This window comes from Amphiura filiformis, chromosome 4 (genome assembly GCF_039555335.1).
Source record: "Amphiura filiformis chromosome 4, Afil_fr2py, whole genome shotgun sequence".
Lineage (NCBI taxonomy): Eukaryota > Metazoa > Echinodermata > Ophiuroidea > Amphilepidida > Amphiuridae > Amphiura > Amphiura filiformis.
Genome location: NC_092631.1, coordinates 45,956,518 through 45,980,269, shown reverse-complemented (window position 1 = coordinate 45,980,269; position 23,752 = coordinate 45,956,518). Strand labels below are relative to the sequence as shown.

Below are 23,752 nucleotides of genomic sequence, written 5' to 3'. Positions count from 1 at the left end.
GGCTCCGTAGTCAGTGCAGTTGAAATTGCTGCTTTTGGAAGTAAGGCATTTTGTGATTGTGATCCACAGCATCATACCCCCCCCCCCCACTTTTCTCAAAAATATATTTTTATACCACTGGAAACCTCTGGCAACATTATGTTTATGTACAAAAACTGTCTTGCAGATTAATTTGTTCAGCAGAAATATCATGAAATTTGAATTATGTTCTGGTACACCAGAACAAAATTACAACAAATAATCATGCATACCTCGCAAATGCAAAATCGGAATCAACTGCAATTTTGGGAATAACCTTTTTGGGGGATATCTACCTAAAAATGATATAAAAAGAGGATGCTAGGATCACTAAAATTGAAAATTAACGTTATCTAATTATTGTCCACTGTTTAATACATACAGGTACATGTATAACCTACACCACATCCCTCTCTTCTAGGTTATTTATTATTTATTTATTACTATAATTCATAGTCTGTAAAATGGGTACATACATGTACAAAAGTCATACGTAGCTTAACAGGGTAAGGGGACAGTTATTGGCAAGTGAAAATGGGCGAGTAAGAGCGAGAGAAAATGGCAAGTCAGATAAGTTTAATATCCCTGGTCCCTGCAGAGGTTAAAGATTGATCCCTGCTGAGAATACGGGAAGTCTCGCCATTGAGTTAAGATTTTTTGGCAGACGAAGTTACGACAAGTCCCATCGATGAGTTAAAATTTACGGCAAGTCCCATCAGCAAGTTATGGCAAGTCTTATCAGCAAGTTAAGATTACTATTTGATTTAGGGTAAAATGGATTTTTTCTCATCATCATGAACCTCAACTATAGAAAAAATATTAAATTTGTGAACATCGTGGAACATTCAACTACGCTTGTTACTCCGCAACTAATCATGCTAACTACACATGCGTACAATGCTACTCTACGCGTCCATATTAGCGAGGCTATCTGCGTACAACTGCTTACTACGCACAGCCACGCAAAGAGTATGTTCCACGATGTACACAAATTTGATAATTTTTCTATAGTGAAAGCCATTTTCCATTCATCATTACGGCATTCCTGTAACTCTCTTACAGGACTTGATAGCGTTGCTGTAGCTCGCCGATTTGATCGTGTTGTCGTAAATCGCCATTTGGACTTGATGGCTTTGCCGTAACTTCGCTGGTGGGACTTTGATGGCTTTGTCGTAACTCATCTTTAGCTTACTTTGTGGGGTAATTGAAAAAGCCACACCCTAATCTCTGGGGGTAACTTGCCTTTTCTTTAACTCGCCTTTTTTTAACTTCGCCTTTTTTTTTTTAACTCGCCTTTTTTAACTCGCCTAGTTACCACTGTGTCCAGTATTATTTTGTTGACTTAATTGTAGTCCACATTATCATAATTATATATTATGAGTTCCACTGTGTGGTAAAACATGTTCCAAATTAACAGTGATGGCTAGTGGCTACCAGCCAGCTAGTCCACTAAACCTAATTGATAGGTAGGCGTGAGGCCGTAACAGCCATATGTTGACAATGTCTTTTTCTGTCGATAGTGTTCCCTCGAAGTTAAATTCGCTTGATTTTTAGTTGAAGTGCCGTTGAAGCTATGGAGCATTTACCTGTCTCTTGCTTAAGCTTGTTGCTGCAGGTGGTTCCTTCCAATAAGTTCATATTTCATCTGTAAAGAAAAATAACCAAAATATCAATTAAAATATTTAGATTTTAATATTGAACAACCTACAGATCCCCAAAAGTGACATAGAAAGAAAAAAAATATCTTTGGGCCTGAATTAGTAGCACGGGCCTGACCAGGGTTGTCACCAGGACCCAAATAGTACTGGTTAGCATAGCGAGCGAAGCTCTCGCGCCTCGCACTATCTTTTTAGTTGAACGCTAGGGATCGGGGAATAGGCTTTGAGGGTACCACCCCCCTAAAAAAATTTTCTTCCTCTTTTTATGATGAAATATCATCATCCACTTCCGGAAATATAAAAAAAAAAAAAATTGAAAAAAAAAAAAAAAAACTTTAAAAAAAACCCCAATTTAGTGAGTGCCAGACGGCCCAGTCCAGCGTGGTGACAACCCTGGGCCTGACTATTAATAAGGGGCCATGCTACTAAGTCAGATACTATCTTGGGGCTTGAAGTTACTATCTTGGGGCCTGAGTTACTAAGCCAGGCCTTATGGCCTAATCCTTTCATCAACCAATATAGCAGTTACTCATGGACTGTCTTTTGGAACTTGAAGGAGAGCAATAAATAGCTCTTCATGAGCCTTCAAGGAGAGCCGTTTCACATGTCAAACATCACTCTCCTATATCAGATTTAAGGGGGTACTACACCCCTGGCCAATTTGGTGCCTAATTTTGCATTTTTCTCAAAAATTATAGCACATTTGATACAAGTAAGATATGTATATTATAGGGGCAAGGAGTACAACCACGGTACTGCACTGAAAATTCAGCAACTCAAGGCAAGTAGTTATTGATTTATTGATCAAATACTGGTTTTCCCTCATTTTTGACTGTAACTCCACAACTGTTGTTTGTGCTGAAATAAAATTTCCAGTGCAGTAGTTGTAGTCCTTGCCCCTATAATATACATATCTTACTTGTCACAAATGCACTATAATTTTTAAAAAAAATGCAAAAATATGCACAGAATTGGGCAGGGTGTAGTACTACTTAAGGAGAGCAGTAGAGAGCAATGCTCTCACTCTCCTCAAAAGGCAGTCCCTGGTTAATCATAGTACATGTACATACCAGCTTTTTGTTGTACCAGTACTGTTGAGTTCATCACTATACATTCTGATTAAAAGCCACCACCTCCTGAAAACAGTTGCTGCAACGTAACTGTACAGTTCACATCAAGTTGACATCACTGGTATCACCTAGTTGGGAAAATTCAAGAAACAAAATATTAAAATGGAGAAACGTTTTACAAGAACAAGCATGTTTCACTGTGCCTCCAGGTTTCTGAAATTGGGCTGCTCCATGCTGCAAGCCCCAGAGTTACATATATGGGAGGCCTAAGTACGGTACCAATTCAAAATATATTTATGGAAATTGTTTTACCATTTATTTGCACACAAAAGTAAACTCATGGATTTACTCGCACCTTTTAGATAAAAATTTGATCATTGCATCTGTGTGTGACTTGTATGGCATGCGAGTTGTGTTGGAGATCAATGGTGGTGCATCCGTAGTGTACGTAGCACACGTATTGCAATTTGGCATTTTGCCCATTCATGCCTAAAGACTAAACTATGATCAGCTCATCATCATGTGTGAGATGGGAGTCAGGACTAACTATAAAAAAAAGCCCACAATTTTCCGCTTTACAAATGTCAAATTCCGCTTTTTTCCGCCTTGTAAATTTTGCGATAAAAAAATTAAAAAAAAAAAGCCTTACGCCTTAACATTGGAGATTGTCAATTTCGCACAAATAGCATTTGATTTAAGCATTGCTTGCGACCACCTGCATGGCAGTGCGTGCATGCCATTCTACATACACATATATCAATACCATGTTGTTTCTTGTTACAAGTCTTATTTGTTCCACCTTATAAAAACCGAACAAACTTAAGGTGCCCTCAAAGATCATGTTGTCCGCCTGGGGTTGTCTGCATCCCAATTTAAATGCATGAATGTCACTCTCCTCAAAAGGCAGTCCCTGGTTACTCATTGTACATACCAGCTTTTTGTTGCACCAGTAGTACTGTTGAGTTCATCACTATACATTCTCATTAAAAGCCACCATCTCCTGAAAGCAGTTGCTGCAACTGTACAGTTCACATCAAGTTGACATCAGTATCACCTAGTTGGGGAAATTAAAGAAATAATATCTTAAAATGGAGAAAAGTTTTACAAGAGGGGCCTCTAGACTTCTCGCGAATTCACATAATCATGCGCCAGTCCTGCATTACACAACGCACAACTAGCGTAAAGCATTCATACACTCCTATCAAAGCAGCCAATCAGAAAAGTATGAAACATGCATTGATTGTGTATATTGTGCATTCTGCGTAGTCTACGGCAGTGTTTCATGCGTGTTCGTGTCACATTGGAGTGATTCATTTTTCGGGCGGGTTTATATTTGGTTCTAATTTCCAACATTTTGAGTGATAATTTGTTACATAAAAAAAGTTAAAATTATGTGTTTTTTTCTTGTCGTGTATGACATGCGCTTATTTTGGGGGGCTTTGGGGGCGCCAGCCCCCCAGGGTAAAATCAGGGGGCAGCGAAATTGAAGGGGCTGCAAAAACAGGGGTGGCAAAAAAAAAAACAAAGGGGGTGGCAAAAAGAATTAATAAATAAAAAAGGCAGAAAAATTTGATAAAGCATACAAATTTTTGAAAAAATGTTGCTATACATCAAAATGTGTTGCTTTTAGGGTGCTAGCACCTGAAATCTTTTTTTTTTTGCTCTTCACTTTTTCAAACAACCGGAAAAAAAAAATGGGTCAACCTTTTCGGGCTGTTGAGGAAGGGGCTGCAAAATTTAATTTTCTTCAGCCCCGGGTTAGGCGGCCACGGTAGGCCCTCGCCACTGTATGAAATAGATTAATAAACACATATTACTTAGGCCCTATTGCTCGAGAATTAGGCAAAATAATGCACTTGCGCTGATGTCGATTCGTCTAATTTTGTCTTCCCCCCCTTTGGGGCTCATGCATTAGACGCACCAGCATCAGCGCATATGCATTATTTTTTCGAGCAGTAAGTAATACGCATTCATAATTACCTATAATTATTGAACCCCAGGCCTTGCCGTGTGAGTTTTTTTGGTGAGCGATCGCTCGCCACCGCTCGCCCCCAAAAAAATTTCTAGTGAGCGATTTTCCACTCGCCATGGACACTAAATATTACTCGCTGCGAATCTCACAAAATCAGCCAGCGAATTAAGTGTTAAAACGATTTAGAAAGGTACAAATATTAGTGCCTTTCGCGTGCATTGAACGTGAATTTTAAAACCGAAACTCTTATTTGAATATACCCCAATAAGTGTATTGTGAAAATTCAACCATTCGCGTACCATCATTCGCGTACCATCAACCACTCGGCTTTAAAATCTAGACAGCAATGCCTGGCGCTCAACTGCGTGCATGCCATATCAAATCAATTGTCATTGATACAGGTTGTTTATGACTGATGTTTTTCGTGGCCTGATCCCGGGCCTGGCCTAGCCTACATATAAGTGTGAATCAGTCATTAGTCACGACACTGCTCTTGTTTACGGTGTAAAAAGATGGCCTTATAAACCATGCACACTACACGTGAAAATAATTGAAATAACTTCAGCTTTTATACTTACATTGTTTACCACCAGTGCCACTGCACCGCACCGTGAACGCCGAGGCTGTGCATAGTCAGTGCATCCATATTCCATGTCACTGTGGTCTGAGCGGGGTCTGTGGCGACGATCTTTCCTTCTCAAAATCAAGTTAAATATTGCGATCTGACGGTGTGCAATGGACTAAATATGTTACAAAACCACAAAAGTTTCACCATGATGACTAAAAATCGTGCAAAGTTGATTATTTTGGTTTAAAAATGGGAAAATTGTAAAAACTACTAATGGCGGACGCAACAGAAAAAAATTTTTAAACATCAGCTACCAAATTTGCTGGCAAAGAGGTTTATTCCCTGCATCGGTACTCAGCTGTTTGTTTTCAAGCTCGCTTTATGTGTAGCGAACAAAAGCTACCCAAATCAGCCAAATGTCGGGCTTTAATCAGGGCTCCGTTTGTCTTTATATTCCCATGGTAGCATCATGAACGAAGAATGGGGCACAGTAGTAGCTGAAAGCAATGACGTAATCAAAATCTACTAAATATTCATATTTTAGCATTTTTCACTGCACCAATATTGGATTGCTGAACGATTCAGTCCTCCACCGCTGTTTGAGGGCGGCAGACAGGTTACGCGAAAACGCTGCACAGCGGTCGTATTGTCGCAAAACGCAAACCGCGTTTGAGCACAATTTTATCCTGGACCGGCTTACTAAAAATGCTCTCTCTCAAATTTGGCGGGCATCAGAACATTAAAAATAGCATAGCATAACTGATAAGCAATTATTTTAGCAGATAATCGAGAAACTTTAAGTAATTAAAAATTAATTAAAACATAATTGCGTTGTTCGTTTTGCCCCAATGTTCGTGATATTGCTCTGAAAACACAATGTTTTAAAGTACTTTTTGAACATTTTTGAGATTTTCTATGCTGAAGTGAAATATTGCAGTTTGATATTCACCGATGTCCTTTTCTAAAACCACAAACCTGATGTTGTTACTAGGTGTTTCCTTTTTGTTATACATTTTCTAAAACCGCCCTTTTTTGTTTTTAAACTTTACGCTGCTTTTCAGCCCGATACGCGCGAGCCTAGCAAGTCAATGCGAAGTAGGCCTATCCTTTTTTTAATGGAAAACGCATAGGGCCTAGGTTTTATTTTTGTTATTAGAATAAATTGTTTTAATTTTTTTCTGAATTTATTGTTTGTTCGATATGATAATAAATTAACACCAGCATACTTTTGAACATCGATAATTTAGGCCTAGGTGTTGCGTTCTTGTAATAAATTTTCAAAAAAACGGGTTTTGTTTTGCATGAAGGCGCTTAGCGGCCCGCCTTGCGGGATAGGCATACAGCAAAGGAATCAAGTAAATTTTTGATTCTTTAAAATGTCTCACTCTCATTACGTATAAAACATGCATCACATTGGTTTGCCGTTTTTATTATTAGGCCTATTGTAATTGTTTGGTTTGTCGTTATTTTATTTTAGTATTAGCCTAAATTTGTATTTTTAATTATTTTTTACTATCAAACATTCACATTAAGAAAAATTACGCTTCATATTGAGTCATAATTATAAGGTCACAAAAAAGCACATAAAAATAACATTTATTTTTTGTTATTATTTCAATTTGAGATCTAGACTTTATGCATAAGTTCAACAATACTTAGTTTTTTAGGCCGTAGGGCTATACAGTTGTTTCCTTCCTCAGCATAGCCTATATAATTAATTAGGCCTAGTTTGTCATTTTTTTTATATCCCCCCCCCCCCATCTTTCTCATATTGTACATTTAGGCCCTATCTAACTATATTTTAATGCATCTTTCTTTTACATTATTTTAATACTAAAATTCAGCCTCTTGTATGATTTATTTTCATATTTCTTTTTTCTCCGTATTCGTGATACTATTTTACAGGCACCGGAGAATGATCATCCGTGAAAAAACCTGAAATGTTTGAAAAACCATAAAAAGCGCAGGAAATTAGGCTAAAAAGGCCAAAAAATGACTGAAATTAAATTAAAGTGCGAAAAACGGGATAAAAACCCAAAATTCATGTTTAAATTTGAAAATTGTCATACCTGATTTTAATATTAGTTCATGTTTCTTTTTCATATTCTATTTTTACTTCCGCTTTCTTGCATGTCATCTTTATTTCATCTTTCCCCTTTAAAGACTAATAATTCAAAACCCAATGAAATTTAATGTAGGCCACTAGGCCTTAATAGGCCTACTCCCAAATAGCACACCTTGGTTGGAATGAGATTCTTTTTAGTGAATATTATCGGTCGGCACAACATTGAAAATTTTTTTTTTTTTCGACTAAATATTCAATTGGACAATTTTAAACACATAGGCCTATACAGGTTTGGTTTTTTAAGAAAAAGAAAATGGGAAAGATTACAATCTTTCCCAATTTCTTTTTCTTTTTCATGAAATTAATATAAGTCAACACTGTAAAAAGGACTGTTTTTTAGCCCAACCTTTACGGCAGTGTGTATTATAGGCCCTACTTTGGCCAAATTCGTTTAGGACTAGGAAAGGTTTAATTTCGGAGGGTCGAAATTTCTTGCATATTAAATAATGGATCAGGCCCATGGACCAAGGCCTATTAGCCCCCACACCCCACACATACACACATTTACGGTGAAGCATGTAGGCCTATAATAAGGGACGGTTTGCAAGACAACTTAACAATGTAATCTTCAGGCCATATAGGCCTAAATTAAAAATGAAAACGTGCCTTAAGGGTATTCGAGCCCACACACCAAAATTATTGAGGGGGCTGTGCCCTCACCCCAACCACCCGGAATTGCACCACCAGAGTAACGTTCATTTTAAAATTAACATTCTATCAATGCAAGTATATATTTTCTCCCGACATTATAATATGCATTGGGGCCAAAGTGTTTTGTTTGTATTGGACTAGAATTAAGGAAATGGCTATATTCTAAAACATGAATTTGCGACCTTTCATGATCATACAGTAGGCCTACATCATGCTACAAAGAGCGTTTCAAACATTCACACGAAAAAAATGCTTTAAAACAATTAATTCTTTTTTATTTAAGTTCGTGAAAACGTTATAAAAGTAAAACATCTATATAGGCCTAGGTTAGGCAAATAAAAAAACCCAAACAAACAAACAAAAAATAAAAAAACTAATCGTTCAAAACATTCACGAAAAACCCTAAAAGCTTTTATCTTAATCTTGCATGGTAATCCAAACAGGAAATAAAAAAGGCACGAATTTGGGTTTTAGATTAAATTTCCTGTTTGAAATTGTCTTGCATCAAAAGCATTCGCTATTATCATAGATACTAAATATTTATTTTTAGTATAAAGCCACGATTTCTCCGTGATACGGAAAAACGAAAAAAATTCACGGAATTCGGGGTTTGTTCACGGAAATTTGAAAATGCCACAAAATAGAGAAAAAACTGTGTAAAATGTATAACTTTTATGTTGATTTGCAAAAGAAAAAAAAGAAAAGTGATAATTTAGCAGTAATCAAGCATTAGGCCCTAAACAATCCATTCTCATTTATTCTAGGCCTACGATGCAAGATTCTGACCGATAGAGCTTTCGGAAGTACACACAAGACAATTGATGATGCTTAATTTTAATTGGGATGTTGAGGGGAGACTACAGTAAAAAGGTACATACAATTATTTAAGACAAATTACACTTTTAAAAACATGCTTGTATTCACTTTTCAGTGCTTTATAATGTAAAACGGAAAATCACGGAATCGTCCAATTTGTAACACGGAATTTAAATTTTGTAACACGGAAATATCGTGGCTTTAACCTTATACCCAAACCCGAAAATCGACATTTTTTTGACATCGGGATTATACTATAAACCCCGGGCTATAAACCCGATGTCAAAAATAAACTTTATAGGCCTAGATGGTCGATCAGAGACATCGACATTAATGTTAATGACATCGAGTTACCGTAATACCGTAGATGATCGAATATGAGTAGAGTAGGCCCCCTACATTTGAAATTCGAAAACGTTTTAATTGTATTTAAAAATAAATAAAGTAAATGCTTTACGCTGTTCATGCTGTTAAAACATGTATTGAGTATTTCGTGATTCTATATTAGGCCTACTTAAGATTAGGCCTACTTTACTTAAAACAAACAAGGTTTATAAAAAATGGTGTTTTTAAATGAGGGTCTAAGTAGGGGAGAGCGGGGAGTGTTCGCCCTAGGGGCAGGTTCGCCCACCCCTTGTTTCTCAGCACTACGGCTATCGGGGAATTTGGTGATGGCAAAATTAGGTGACATAGGTCATTATAAACTTCTCATATTAGCTACGCGACATATAGGGACGTGTTCATCGAACTGCAGCCAAAACAAAAAAAATTACACCAAAACGTAATTTTTCTTGCATTAATAATCTTGTATTATCATTGATACATAAATACAGATGGTTTTAATGGAAATCTGTATCTGGAACATATGGGATTTGTTAAAGATTTAATGCAGTTATAAACTCCTTATTCGATTTGTATTTTGCATACCCTAAAGAAAATACAAAAATGTGCACAAGGGGCACGTTCGCCCTTTTGAGGATGGGGCATGTTCGCCCTATATCTTCCCCGGGTGGACTTACCCCAAACTGGAGGGCGGACCTGCCCCATCAGCGTATTATGCAAAATATTGATAATTATACCATTAAACAAGGTAAAACTACTGAAAAGCATGTTTTTTAAAGTTATGTGGTATCAGTATTACTCATACCACCGTTTATGTCCTAATCCATAATCTCCCCGAAGTTGTAAACATGATACGTTTAAGCTCACTTTGGACCCCTACATTTTACCCTGACCCGACCCCTGCAACAAATTTAGTGACTCCCCAGAAGAGAATGAATGCCCTGTATACTCTTGCTAAATGTTTACATGGAATATGTTATGTTACGCAATGTTTAAACCTTTTTTGTGATTAGGGTGAACTTACCCCACCATATGGGCGAACCTGCCCCAATATGGGGCAAGTTCGCCACTTTGCAAAACTTTTTGTTTGCTCTATCCTGTTGCTATTGTAAGGCCTATAGTTCTGGGATTGTGGTCGTATATAGCTAAAGACATAGGGCTTTCACATGGGCTAATCAGGTCATCCCTAACCATAAAATTGACATGCTAGGCTGGTCAGAAAAAAATAGGGCGAACACTCCCCGCTCTCCCCTATCCCCTAATCAGGGAGTTAACAGGGGTTTAATGATTTGGATATGTACGTACAGGTGCCTAATAAAAAATTTTTAAATCAAGTCTATTAATAAGACCTGTAAGTGTTTTCTTTTCTTGTAAACGAGGGCTTAAACTTAAGTAGTTTCCCAAAGGCCTCGGATTCGGAAAAGTTTGAAAATAACGGTTTAATTGATGCCTATTTTTTTAGTTTTGGAAATAATACCCTAATACAAAGATTAGGCATATAGGCCTATTATATCACAGAATAAACAAGGTCTAACATTTTTGGCGTTTGAAAACAAATATTTTAAATGACGGCCTAAAAAGTAAAGTATTTCCCATTCTGGGGGAGCCCGTTCCCCCTTTGATTCGGAAAATTTTGAAAATAGGCCTAAGTATAAGGGGTTTAAATCATCGCCAATTTTAATGTTACTAAAACGAAATCTTATGTTTATCCCAGGTTTTAAATTTTTGTGTTTGTTGCTGGTAGGCCTATAGGCCTATGTAATCAACTAACGTAGATTATTTTGTTCAAGGTGTGTAGGCCTATATATTTTATGCATTTTATAATGTAACTTTTTTAATTAATAATCACGGTAGGCCTAAATGTCCTATATCAATCATTAATACGGCATAGGCCTATAAAGTAATAGGCCTATTATCAAACCATATGCATGCATGCACCTATGGCCGTGAATTGCATGCAGATCTTTAACAGGTAGGCCTATATCGACAAGCCGGACGAATTTAAAATGAGAAAGCCTTTAGTCAGTTTTAGTGTAAATTTAGTTGGTAAATCAAATAATGGATCAACTGTGTAGAGGGCATCTTAGTATGATCTGAATGGATGTACTGTTGACTTGAAATAAGTCGCCTTTTCGATTATGGCCTCATTTTATGTGAAGATTGGAATGTAAATGGGTCAATCGTTGAACATTTCGTCAATTCCCAAATGTTATTCAAAGTAGGCTATAGTGTTGGTGTTAATGTATTATTCATATCCAACAAACAATGAATTCAGAACGAATTAAAACAACAAAAATAAAACCTATGCGTTTTCCACAAAAAAAGGATACTTCGCATCGACTTGTGCTAGGCTCGCGCGTATAGCGTACGTCGGGCCGAAAAGCAGCGTAAAGTTTAAAAATAAAAAAGGGCGTTTTAGAAATTGTATAACAAAAAGGAAACACCTAGTAACAACATCAGGTTTGTGGTTTTAGAAAAGGACATCTGTGAATATCAAACTGCAATATTTCACTTCAACACAGAAAATCTCAAAAATATTCAAAAAGTACTTTAAAACATTGTGTTTTCAGGTAAAAATCACGTAAATTGGTGCAAAATTAAACAGACAATTATATCACCTGCTTATTCTTATTTAATTAAAAAAACACCATTACCTGATAAATTGAACCCTTGTCATTGTTATAACATGTTATTTTTAATTTCCTGATGCCGCATATTTGAATTATGTACCTTTTAATGAGCCGCTATGGGGCAAAAATTTGCTCTATCGCAGTTTCAAAGTTCGCGGCTGAACGGCCGTTGTCAAGCTCTTGCGCGTAACCTCGCTGCCGCTGGTGGCGGAAATGAACACCGGTCAGCACAACCCGATGACCGTGCGTAGATGTTGATAGGACTGGAGGATTCAGTCTATAGCAGACAGCTGAGCAGGGCCTGCAGCTGAGTAGCAGAATTTGGAACCCTTCGCCGAAAGAAGCAGCAGGGCGACTTGCAGGTCAATTGCGTACTCCAAAGTCTCTATTTCCAAAGCAATAAGGTATCGGTAAGTCTTTTCTCTTCCAAACAAAGTTCTAAGTATGTAAGTCAGAATTATGAGAATACATGCAGCCAATGCCAGCCAAAAAAAAAATCATGATTTTAATTATTTTACTAAGCTAAAGGTAAGCTTAAAATTTAAATTTGGATCTGGATCTGGATCATTTATACTCCAATTAAGCAGTGAATTCTGCATTACACTAGAGTTGACATGACCAATACCGCTAGACTGATTGGTTGGGAGAATGAAGTTTCAAGTCTGGATTGTCCTTTTTTGTAGGCTTGTTCATAAAATTTTGAAATTTAATAAATTCATCTAAAATTTAGGTATGCCAGGTGAATTTAAATTTGCCATCAAACTGCATCATTTTATATATCAAATTAAAGCCAAAACTGAAAACCTTTTTGTCATAGCACTTTCTGTGGCAAAGTTACATCTTTTCACAAAGATCGACTTTCATCAAAAAGATTCTGCTACCAAAATTCCCAAAAACAGCATTACGGGGGGTGTTTCTAGATCTTGACTTAGTCTCATGATGATAGCAGTGTTGCCAAAACTTTTCAGCGTCTAGGCGCGGCGCATTGACTCGCCAGGCCACGGTAAAGGATTCTCAAGTAGCCCAATTTTTCCCAAAAAGCGCCCAATACCGGATATTTGGGTGGATTTACCCGAATTTAAAACGCAAAACACCCAATTGGGCGGAAAAGCACTTGACTTTAAAACTTCCGGTACTTACTGGGAAGTTACTGACCGATCAATAAATGGTCACAAAACCCATTGTAATTGCAATTTGGAGCTTCAAAGACTCAAAGCCTTTATAAATCGGCTAAATTGAAAGGAAATTACATCAAATTACTGCCGCGGCTTGAGATTGGCAAAAGTAGCCCAATTTGAGGCAAGTAGCGGCATGCTTTTTTGAGTAGCAGCAAGTGATCGCCAAGTAGCCCAATTGTGCGCCCAAGGCGCGGCGTTGGCATCACTGGATGATAGCAGCTTTTTTTTAAATGGAACTGCTATCAAAATCCCTCTAAAATTCCATGTGTGAGTGTCTCATCAGTCATCACCATAAAAAATCATATATTTGGGTCAAGTGAAGTATAGAAAACAAATGTAGGTTTCCTTGACCAACCTGTTCTTGAAAAAAATTGAAATTTCTATTTAAATATGTATTGTGTTTGGTCCCCGGTCTAGGCGAATTTCGCTGACTAGCAAATTTCATGTCATTGCTGAATGTAATACCTAAATATGAGTGAGAAACTAAGAATCGGTAGTATTGAGGGTGTTGCCACATAATGTATGGTACAGGGTTCCCGTTAAGGTTTTAAAAATGTGCGTCCGTAATGACGCAAGTTTGCTGACGAGGTTGCAAAAACTTGCGTCCAGACAGATTTTTGTGCGTCCATCTGAAATTCACGATTATGACGATACACACGTACCCCGGGTCTACACCTCATCAAATGTTGATTGTTAAAAAAAATGAAAGTGCATTTTCGCCGTGATATTCCATCTCCATTCGCTATGTAATTTTTCTCATTTCTGTGCAGGGTTCGAATTTGTTTTAAAATTTTGCATAGCAGATTTTGGCTAATTCATCATAATCAGGATACTTCCATATACTAAAGCACTATAAAAAGTGCTATAATACAAATGCAAAATTGGATAGCAGTTACTTCAAAATGTGGAGCAAACTGCTATGCGATACAGCCGAATTCGAACCCTGTTTCTGTGTCAGTTTTGGTCCGAAACGTGGTCAAAAACAGGTGCAAAAACATGAGCAAAGTCTGTCAATCTGGAACAAATTTTCGTTCGAATTTTACTTCCGCATTCCTTTTTTTAAATTAACGTGCTGGTGCTGTTGATGCTACAAAGCTAAAACTAGCGCGCTGTCACAAATAATACGAAAAAGGGTTATCATTTGAATTTTGTCTTTAAAATTGCTTTTATTCATCGTAACAATAATACTAATAAAGGAAACCTAGATTATTTATGAGAAAATAAACTTAAAATATTAAAATTGAATATTGTCAGGTTGTGATAAATAATTAAATAAACATTAACCGCACGTTAGCGGCACGTGCTTACTTGTAAACAAATCAATCGGGACTTCCCCAGGCCATCAAACAAACAGCGATCGTTAGAAAAAAAAAAAAAAAGTGCACGATTTCCTGACGTTGCATTTACAAATATTGCAGAATTTACTTCAATTCTTAGCAGGTGGGTCAAAATTTTGGGGCTTTTATTATCATAAAAATATAAAAGAATAAAAATTTCTTATTTTTATCATCAATTAATGATAAAATTTAGAAGTTTTGCCTGCGTCCACATGCATGTGACATGGACGCAAAATACTTGATTAGCCATGTGAACTTGCGTCCAAATTTGTAAAATACGCGTCTGGACGCAATGACGCACACTAACGGGAAGCCTGGTATGGTTTACCCCCAGATGAAATGAGGCACATTTTACTCAAAGTTTTGCTGGCATATCTGTCAGGAGTATCTCCATTTATTTGTAAACCAGAATTGGATTTAACTTCAGCTTATCCAATGAAATACGGACCCAAAGGGTACCGTTATATTACATCAAACTTGGCTTAACTTTTCAAGAGAAAATTTCTCCAGAGAAGTTTACATACATTTATTGAGTCAATCTTTTAATATAAATTCCTTAGAAAAGTGTATATACATTAATTCTACTTTCCTGAAGCCGGAAACATTCAGGAAAGTAATCTGATATTTGACATATTTCGCTCAACTTCTCATGCACTATTTCTCAAATTTATTAGTTACTTAATTATTACTATTTGTAAACACTTATACAATTACCTATGGTGATCCAATTATTTTCATATAATTGGATTCAAGATTAAATTTGTGGCCCTGTCCCTTTTTACCGCCACAATTTTGACCTGGATAGTCTTTACTTTCCCGTAAATACAGAGTCTGTTCCCATCTACATGTACACACAGTGTTGGCTCACCCAGTAAGATACGGGCCCTCCCGGAATTTCCCCGAGCCAATTCCTAAATTACTCACCCGTGAGATACGGGGCCCTCTCGGTAATTTCCCGAGCTCATGCCTACACTACTTACCCGTAAGGTACTGGAGCCTCTCCGAACAAAGTGTGGCCCAACTTCTCACAGAGAAGTTAACCCAACTTAATCTCTTGTATAAGATACGGACCCTCCAGGGAATTTTCCCGGGCCCTTTTGCACACACACAAAGTGTGGCCCAATCTTATCTTATCATAGAGGGGTTAACCAAAATTAATTCCTTGTAAGATGCATAAATGAAATGCAATGAAGAATGAATGAATGAATGAAAATGAATGAATTTAATACGGGCCAACTTCTCAGAGAGAAGTCTGAGAAGTTAACCCAAGTTAATTCCTTGTACAATACATTTTAAATGCATGAAAGAAATGAATGAATGAAAATGAATTAATGAATATGGGGCCCTCCAGGGTATTACCCCAAGCCCTTTTGCACACATGCAAGTGTGGCCCCACTTCTTGTCTCGCAAAGAAGTTAACCCAAATTCCTCGTAAGCTACGGGGCGCTCCAGGGAATTTTCTCAGCCCCTTTACACACATGCAAGTGTGGCCCAACTTCTCTTTGCATAAGTTAACCCAAATTAATTCCTCATAAGATACGGGGCCTCCGGGGAATTTCCCTGGCCCACACACAAGTGTGGCCCAACTCCTCTTCTTGCAGAGAAGTTAACCCAAATTAATTTCATGTAAGATACGGGGCCCTCCAGGGTATTCTCAAGCCCTTTCCACACTCGCCAAGTGTGGCCCAACTTTTTAAAGAAGTTAACAGCAATGTATTAACCGGCAAGCTACAGAACCCTTTTTAAAGGGATTTCCTGAACACCTAGATCTGTATACCCAAATGTGGCCTAACCTCTCAAGAGAAGTTAAAATGTGCACTTATTGAATCCTCTCCCTTGGTCAGCTTAACCGCCTCTTCCTGGTAATTTGCCCATGCCCAGAAGCTACCATTAAAACGCAGACTGCAATACCCTTTAGGTCTATGTACCTCTATACCCTGTACGATATGGATACCTTCCCAGCCAAATTGAATGCTCCCTGTTGACTGTCCACAAAGGTATTGAATACTGGGATATGACCTAAGTTTTGGGTGTGGTGGGTGGGAAAATTTTCTTCACATTGGAGACACAACCTTCTCCTTCCATGACAGATAAAACTGTGCCTAATCCCTGAACCACTGGCAGTGTCAGAAGGTTATTAACCACTTCCCATTGGCTACCTCCAACAATAGACCTTAAACCTCATTGGTCCTTATATAAAGCCAATACTAGGCAACCAATCAATAAATCAATCATATTGATTTGTCCAAGCACAAGCTATGAACCAGGGTAAGACTCTTTGACAGGAGGTAAATTTGTTTATTGTATAAATACAATAAACTTTATTACCCCCAGATGAAATGAGGCACATTTTACTCAAAGTTTTGCTGGCATATCTGTCAGGAGTATCTCCATTTATTTGTAAACCAGAATTGGATTTAACTTCAGCTTATCCAATGAAATACGGACCCAAAGGGTACCGTTATATTACATCAAACTTGGCTTAACTTTTCAAGAGAACATTTCTCCAGAGAAGTTTACATACATTTATTGAGTCAATCTTTTAATATAAATTCCTTAGAAAAGTGTATATACATTAATTCTACTTTCCTGAAGCCGGAAACATTCAGGAAAGTAATCTGGATATTTGACATATTTCGTTCAACTTCTCATGCACTATTTCTCAAATTTATTAGTTACTTAATTATTACTATTTGTAAACACTTATACAATTATTTATGGTGATCCAATTATTTTCATATAATTGGATTCAAGATTAAATTTGTGGCCCTGTCCCTTTTTTACCGCCAAACAAATTTATGGCACAGAAATTTGCCCAACCCCCCCCTTTTTTTTTTTTTTTTCACTTGTGATTCTATAAGCCTCCACATGAACCCTAGCTATCCTTTTTGACAGCTGAACTCCCCAGGCTTATTAGCGTCGTTAAAAACCTTCACAGAATCACTTGAAATGTGCGCCCTTGATGTCATTGACAAACGCAAGGATATTTTAGATAATTTATCTCAACTTTACAAGACACCTTTTGTGTAAGGAAGAGGTACGAGCTGCACCCAGTATATATTCACGAATAATAGCCAAACGTGTGCCTATTTTTGTTTGTGCACCGAATTCTTGAGTTTATCTTCCCCTATGTACAACATGTACTACATTTGTACATTTTAGACTTACTTGTTAAGGCTTTGGGCCTAAGAAAAAACAATCGTGGCAGCAGCGGGCTACGAGAACTCGAAAAACTCCTCTATTATATTTTTGGGAGAAAATTGAGAACGTAGGATGACCCTGGCTTACTACCCCATGGCACCCTGGTGATTGAATTCCTCCTATTATGAAGCCTAATTTCCCTGTGCACCCTTGCACATCGATACCTTTACCATGCTGGCAAGTTGAAGGCTTGCGCAACAGCTTATCCTCAGCTTAATCACCGACGCCCCGCCTGAGCCCGTGCAATCCACCCCTGATGACGTAACAAGCAAAATGCTGTTTTCGCCAATGCGCAGAAGGCCCTCAATTGGATATATTTTTATTCACTAATTATAAATGTAGTTATGAAGTGAGCAGGCCGACTATTAATTAGCTGTGCAAATATTTCCAAATGTGCCCAGTACTACTGCCCAGGAAGTGAAGTAAAGTAAATTGACTCCATCAGTGATCGTTGTAAGGGCGTAGAGCATTCAATGTACAATAAAAGATAGAAATGGCAAGAACATACTAGCGAGTTAGGCTACCTGCGGTGCCTAACTCAATAATTACACACAATATGGCAACTTTGCTTTGGCTGCGAAGCCAACCCATTTTGCATACCAGTATCTACATATCTATCATTTGTTCCCAAAGAATGAGATTGTCTGACATTGTAACGATATAATTAATGGCATTCAATGGTCATATATATTGCTCAGACAACATCATATCATTGGCAAAAGCTAATGTTTTGAGGACAATGAAAATAAGACGTTTAAAATTGATATTCTGCAAAAACCAACTTAAACGATGAGTTCCTTCGAACAAGACAGATTTGACCTAGAAAAAGTTGACATCATGCATGACTGTGCCTGCTTTGCCAAAAGGGACTTTAAACATTCTCAATGCACATAACGTATACGGTTGTTGTTCACACAAATTTTTTAAAGATATGGATAAATCAGCCGCTTCTTTTTCTTATATATTAGGCAATTGTGATATTACAATTCATATGTATATCAATATCATAATAAATATTTGGGCTAAAGATAAAATATTAATTTCAGCGCGATCAATCTGAAACTAGCATATAAACCATGTTAAGTCCACAAACTCGTGTACCTGATTTCCCTGTGCAATATTGCAATGCTATAGTTATTATAGTTTCAGTTGGATGAAATATTACAAAGCAAACACATAGTGACAATACTGTGTGAGGCTTGTTTCCGAAATGAGAACAAAATAGTCTGCATATTGTTATACAGCATTGTTTATGGTAAATATAGTACAACTCATTGTTGCAGCAACCATGTTGCTAATGTCAAACTTGTCAAAGTGATTGTGATTGTGTCACACAGGTATTAAATGAGAGTATGATATAGTGTCCGCTTCCTTTACTTACGTAGTCAGCGGCTACCTTGAAAATTGATTCCGCTTCAAACGGGGACGAACCCGCATGAACTTCACCCACACAATTTCTCTTTTTTCCAGGAGAAATATGCATAAAAAGTTGCAACAAGTGTCAACTTGTAATTTAATAATTATTCTCCTTGATAGAGATGAACTTGTTTTTGCAATAGACCTGCCCTTTAATACATAATGTCCGCATTGTACACTGAAAGTGTTCCTGTCCCACTTTGTCTTGTCCTGCCATACGCTTGCTTCGGATATCATTAGATGTGGTCTAAATGGTCCAAATAATGTCCAGAAACGTATTACATGTATATCATTCTTTATATCTTCCCGTCACGTAGCCTCCATTATTAATCATGCGACCACCAATATGTTGATTCAACCTGAAATAAATCAGAAAAAGAAAACAGAAACTGGGAAGCAACTTATCGCTATGCAAAATTCCTATTTCATTTCGCCGTTACTACACAAAATTCCTTATCCTAGGAATGAGAGGGACAGGAATTTCCTTACTGTTTAAGTTACCGGGCCCAGACATAGAACAGGAATTTGTTATTTCTATTTGATTTATTAGGTACCTAAATAACCTGATGAAATGCAGTGTATGCTTCCAACTTCCCGAAACCGACTTAATTGATCTTGTGAATTGCCTGGTGAATTGTTAACTTTCAATGGGATCATTCTCCAAGCCTCATGAATACCAACATTGAATGACCTCCCATTGATCTCCCAAATGACTACTTCACTTGATGTTACTGCCCAAATCCTGCCGCTTTCCCCATTTCCTCTGTCTTACATGTACGTATTTAGACTCCAGATGACCTTGAGTAAAGCCAACATCTTGAACATTTTAACCTCCTATGCTACGTACCTCTTTTTACCAAGCTCCGTAAACACCCGATACTATTATCTACTGCCTGAATCTGCTGGAACCCCTTTTATCGAGTTGCGTGACCATCTGACCTTTATACAATGTCTTCAGGTGACCCTGATAAGCCTGACCTGACCCAAGAAATTGTGACTTTGACTGCTCCTCCATTTCCCCAAGTTCCATGAAAAACTCCTTGAGCCTTCTTATTTTGCCCTCAAATTACCTAAAATTCCAATCCCATATTTTTCAACAATCCATACCTTCTGACCTACATTATGACCTTGAACTTCTTAACCATAAACGCTCAGAAAAGAAAGGCTCATGCTTCCCTGACTGAACAAAATCCTTAAGGAGGAGTGAAGCACCACAAACTTCAAAAGTCATAAAATGAAATGTCACATGCAATTGTTAACCAGTTCTGCAAAATTCCAACAGTCGGATAACGGTGGGACAACCTATGGCGATCTGACCCCGAATAACCCCAAATTAACCCTAACCAAATTTCATGAACCTACTACAATTTATACCAGTTTGACTCTGATGAACCCAGATTTACCTTGACGTTTTTTTTTTTTTTTTTTTTTTCCAGTTTCCGTGGTCACCCCCAACTCTCATGCACCAACGACCCTCCATGGTGTTTGACCCCTAATGATCTCCTGTTGACCTTGACCTCTGTTTGCCCTGTTGGGTGTTCGCTCTGCAAATTTATTTTGAATTCATTCAAAAAAGGGCAAAATTCTCCCCTTGAAAAAGGGTATTTATATGATATCGCATGGCCCTGTCGATCTTATGAATGCATCTAATTACCTATACAGTATACATTCACTAATTTGGTAATGTGGCAGTGGCACCCTTATAAATTTTTCCTTGCCCAGTTCTCCAAAACCCTGGCACCACGGCACCCCTTTAATTGAAGGCACAAACTTCACACTAGCCAAAATGTTTGATTACCAAACCAATATAAAATTTTAATTACTATATGGTCTGGGTGCTTTGTCAAGTACTCCATTGTCTGATATATTCTCTCTACCTGACAATATGAATTATTCATGCCACAAATAATTTGCCCAATATTTTATTGTTATCCGATTCATTTTTTTTTTTTTTCAAGCCAAACTGACATGATCACATCCTGGGTTGATTGCCTGACAAAATCTCTTCCTACCTGACACACACTATGACTTATTCTTGCCCCCAAAAATTTGGCCAGTATATTTTACTTGAGATCTCATTCAAATTTTTGATCCAGTGGATCACATGATTGCAACTAATTAAATATTCCTGAATTCTGACAAAACATTTATCACATCAGCAGTGGCACCTGCACCCTTTTTAATTTTGCCACGCCCATGTTTTCCAAGGCGCCTCCCTAGCCAATTCGATTACCCAACCAAATTTCCCTACCTAAACCATCCAAATTATCCAGGATACTAATCGTCCAAAACTTATTTATTTATTTATTTATTTATTTTTTCATTCATGATAATTTTTATCTCTCGTTTACAAAGTAAAACAATGTTATGATCACATGATCGCCACTAATTAATCACTCATGAATTTGAAATTGATCAAGAGTACATTTTAGGGCCTACTTATTCCAGCAACTTCGCCAGTAGTGGAGTGTCAGAACTCGATAGAGCTAGTCCATGTTTATAATTAATTTTAACTTTACTTAAAATTTGCTCACCCCGTTTCGACGTCCATGTCCAATCAAGTATCCATAATATAAGTACATAATCACAGTTGTTTCACCGGTGGTCCCAGCTGGTCTTCCCAAATTGCAATACTTGATCCCAACACACAGATTTCGCCATCATCAGACCATGATCGACAAATCGATCCATCATTGCTGTGACTCGCTGCTAGCTGCTGCATTGATGCTTGACTGGGGTTTCATTTACACCTCCATTTAATTCCATTTCTGCTGAAAGATTCAGCATTCTGTAATTAACAGCCTTGACTGCAGCAGACTTTACTGGATGAGCGATGTCTTGTCTTCCCGATCGGTTCAAAATTCTGCACCTCTAAATTTCAAAATTTCATCAAGGTGCTAAATATTTTGTATTCCCATGACGGCTGCCATTCCTGTCATCGGTGTTTCTAGACACTAGTTGCCGACATATTTTGCGATCATGCTTCCTTCGTTCAGAATAATTTATAGCTATTTCTAACTACCTCTGATTATATCATGTTATAAAAGCAAATACTATTTCCTTGAAAAGAATAAGTTTTCCCTTCCATGGAAATAATTCTGTGTAAAAAAATTTTCTTCACATTGGAGACACAACCTTCTCCTTCCATGACAGATAAAAATGTGCCTAATCCCTGAACCACTGGCAGTGTCAGAAGGTTATTAACCACTTCCCATTGGCTACCTCCAACAATAGACCTTAAACCTCATTGGTCCTTATATAAAGCCAATACTAGGCAACCAATCAATAAATCAATCATATTGATTTGTCCAAGCACAAGCTATGAACCAGGGTTAGACTCTTTCACAGGAGGTAAATTTGTTTATTGTATAAATACAATAAACTTTAATATGGTGTTGCAATATGGGATTTTTTGCTTGTGAAATGCATAGTATAACACTTGTCTGTGTTGAAATTCATTTTCCATGATGAGCCCCAGTTTGAAAGGGCGTCTTCTGCGTCGTCAGCGAAAAGACAAGTCTTAGTACAGGGAGATGCAGTCAGGCATGTTATTAATTAATATACCAAAAAACACAATGGACCAACCACAGTCCCCTGTGGCACACCAGATGTCACATCCAAGGCAGAAGATAGCTTTCCTTCCAAGATGACTCTTTGTTAATGTTGAGTTAAATTTGCCATCAAACCGCATCATTTTATTATCAAATTAAAGCCCTTGAGTAAAGAAAGCCAAAACTGAAAACCGTTTTGTCATAGCACTTTCCGTAGCAAAGTTACACCTTCCTTGGAAGATTGACTTTCATCAAAAATATTCAGCCTACATTTAATGCATCAATTAAAAAACAAAACAGCTATCATAGTCTCATTTTTGTCAAGGAAACCTACATTATGTTGTCTATACTTCACTTGACCTAAATGTATGATTTGTTTTTGTGATGAGAGAATCGCACATAGAATTTTAGAGGGATTGTGATAGCAGTTACAAGAAAAGCTGCACTATCATGAGACTTTGCTGTTTTGTTTTTTAATTGATGCATTTGTTGGCTGAATATTTTTGATGAAAGTCAATCTTCCAAGGAAGGTGTAACTTTGCTACGGAAAGTGCTATGACAAAACGGTTTTCAGTTAGTATAACACTTGTCTGTGTTGAAATTCATTTTCCATGATGAGCCCCAGTTTGAAAGGGCGTCTTCTGCGTCGTCAGCGAAAAGACAAGTCTTAGTACAGGGAGATGCAGTCAGGCATGTTATTAATATACCAAAAAACACAATGGACCAACCACAGTCCCCTGTGGCACACCAGATGTCACATCCAAGGCAGAAGATAGCTTTCCTTCCAAGATGACTCTTTGTTAATGTTGAGTTAAATTTGCCATCAAACCGCATCATTTTATTATCAAATTAAAGCCCTTGAGTAAAGAAAGCAAAAACTTCCTTGAAGATTGACTTTCATCAACAATATTCAGCCTACATTTAATGCATCAATTAAAAAACAAAACAGCTATCATAGTCTCATGATAGTGCAGCTTTTAGGTATGAAAGGTGAATTCAAATTTGCCATCAAACCGCATCATTTTTTTATCAAATTAAAGCCCTTGAGTAAAGAAAGCCAAAACTGAAAACTGTTTTGTCATGGCAAAGTTACATCTTGTCAAAGATTGACTTTCATCAAAAATATTCAGCCAACAAATGCATCAATTAAAAAACAAAACAGCAAAGTCTCATGATAGTGCAGCTTTTCTTGTAACTGCTATCACAATCCTCTAAAATT

General features: G+C 37.4%; 1 protein-coding gene and 1 long non-coding RNA gene across 2 annotated transcripts in view; one reads left to right on the top strand and one right to left on the bottom strand.

The window, feature by feature from the left end:
- Nucleotides 1-1,541: 1,541 nt before the first annotated feature.
- Nucleotides 1,542-5,440, bottom strand: LOC140149843 (uncharacterized). Its single transcript, XR_011858752.1, has 4 exons — nt 5,297-5,440; nt 3,678-3,800; nt 2,747-2,874; nt 1,542-1,663 (listed from the first exon to the last, which is right to left on the bottom strand). It is a non-coding gene; the product is annotated as an uncharacterized lncRNA (long non-coding RNA).
- A 6,719-nt stretch (nt 5,441-12,159) lies between these two features.
- LOC140150219 (testis-expressed protein 10 homolog) overlaps nt 12,160-23,752 on the top strand; it is a 50,662-nt gene continuing 39,069 nt past the window's right edge. Inside the window, exon 1 of the mRNA XM_072172224.1 lies at nt 12,160-12,260. The gene's annotated coding sequence lies outside the window, so the exon portion shown is untranslated. The remainder of the gene's footprint in view (nt 12,261-23,752) is intronic.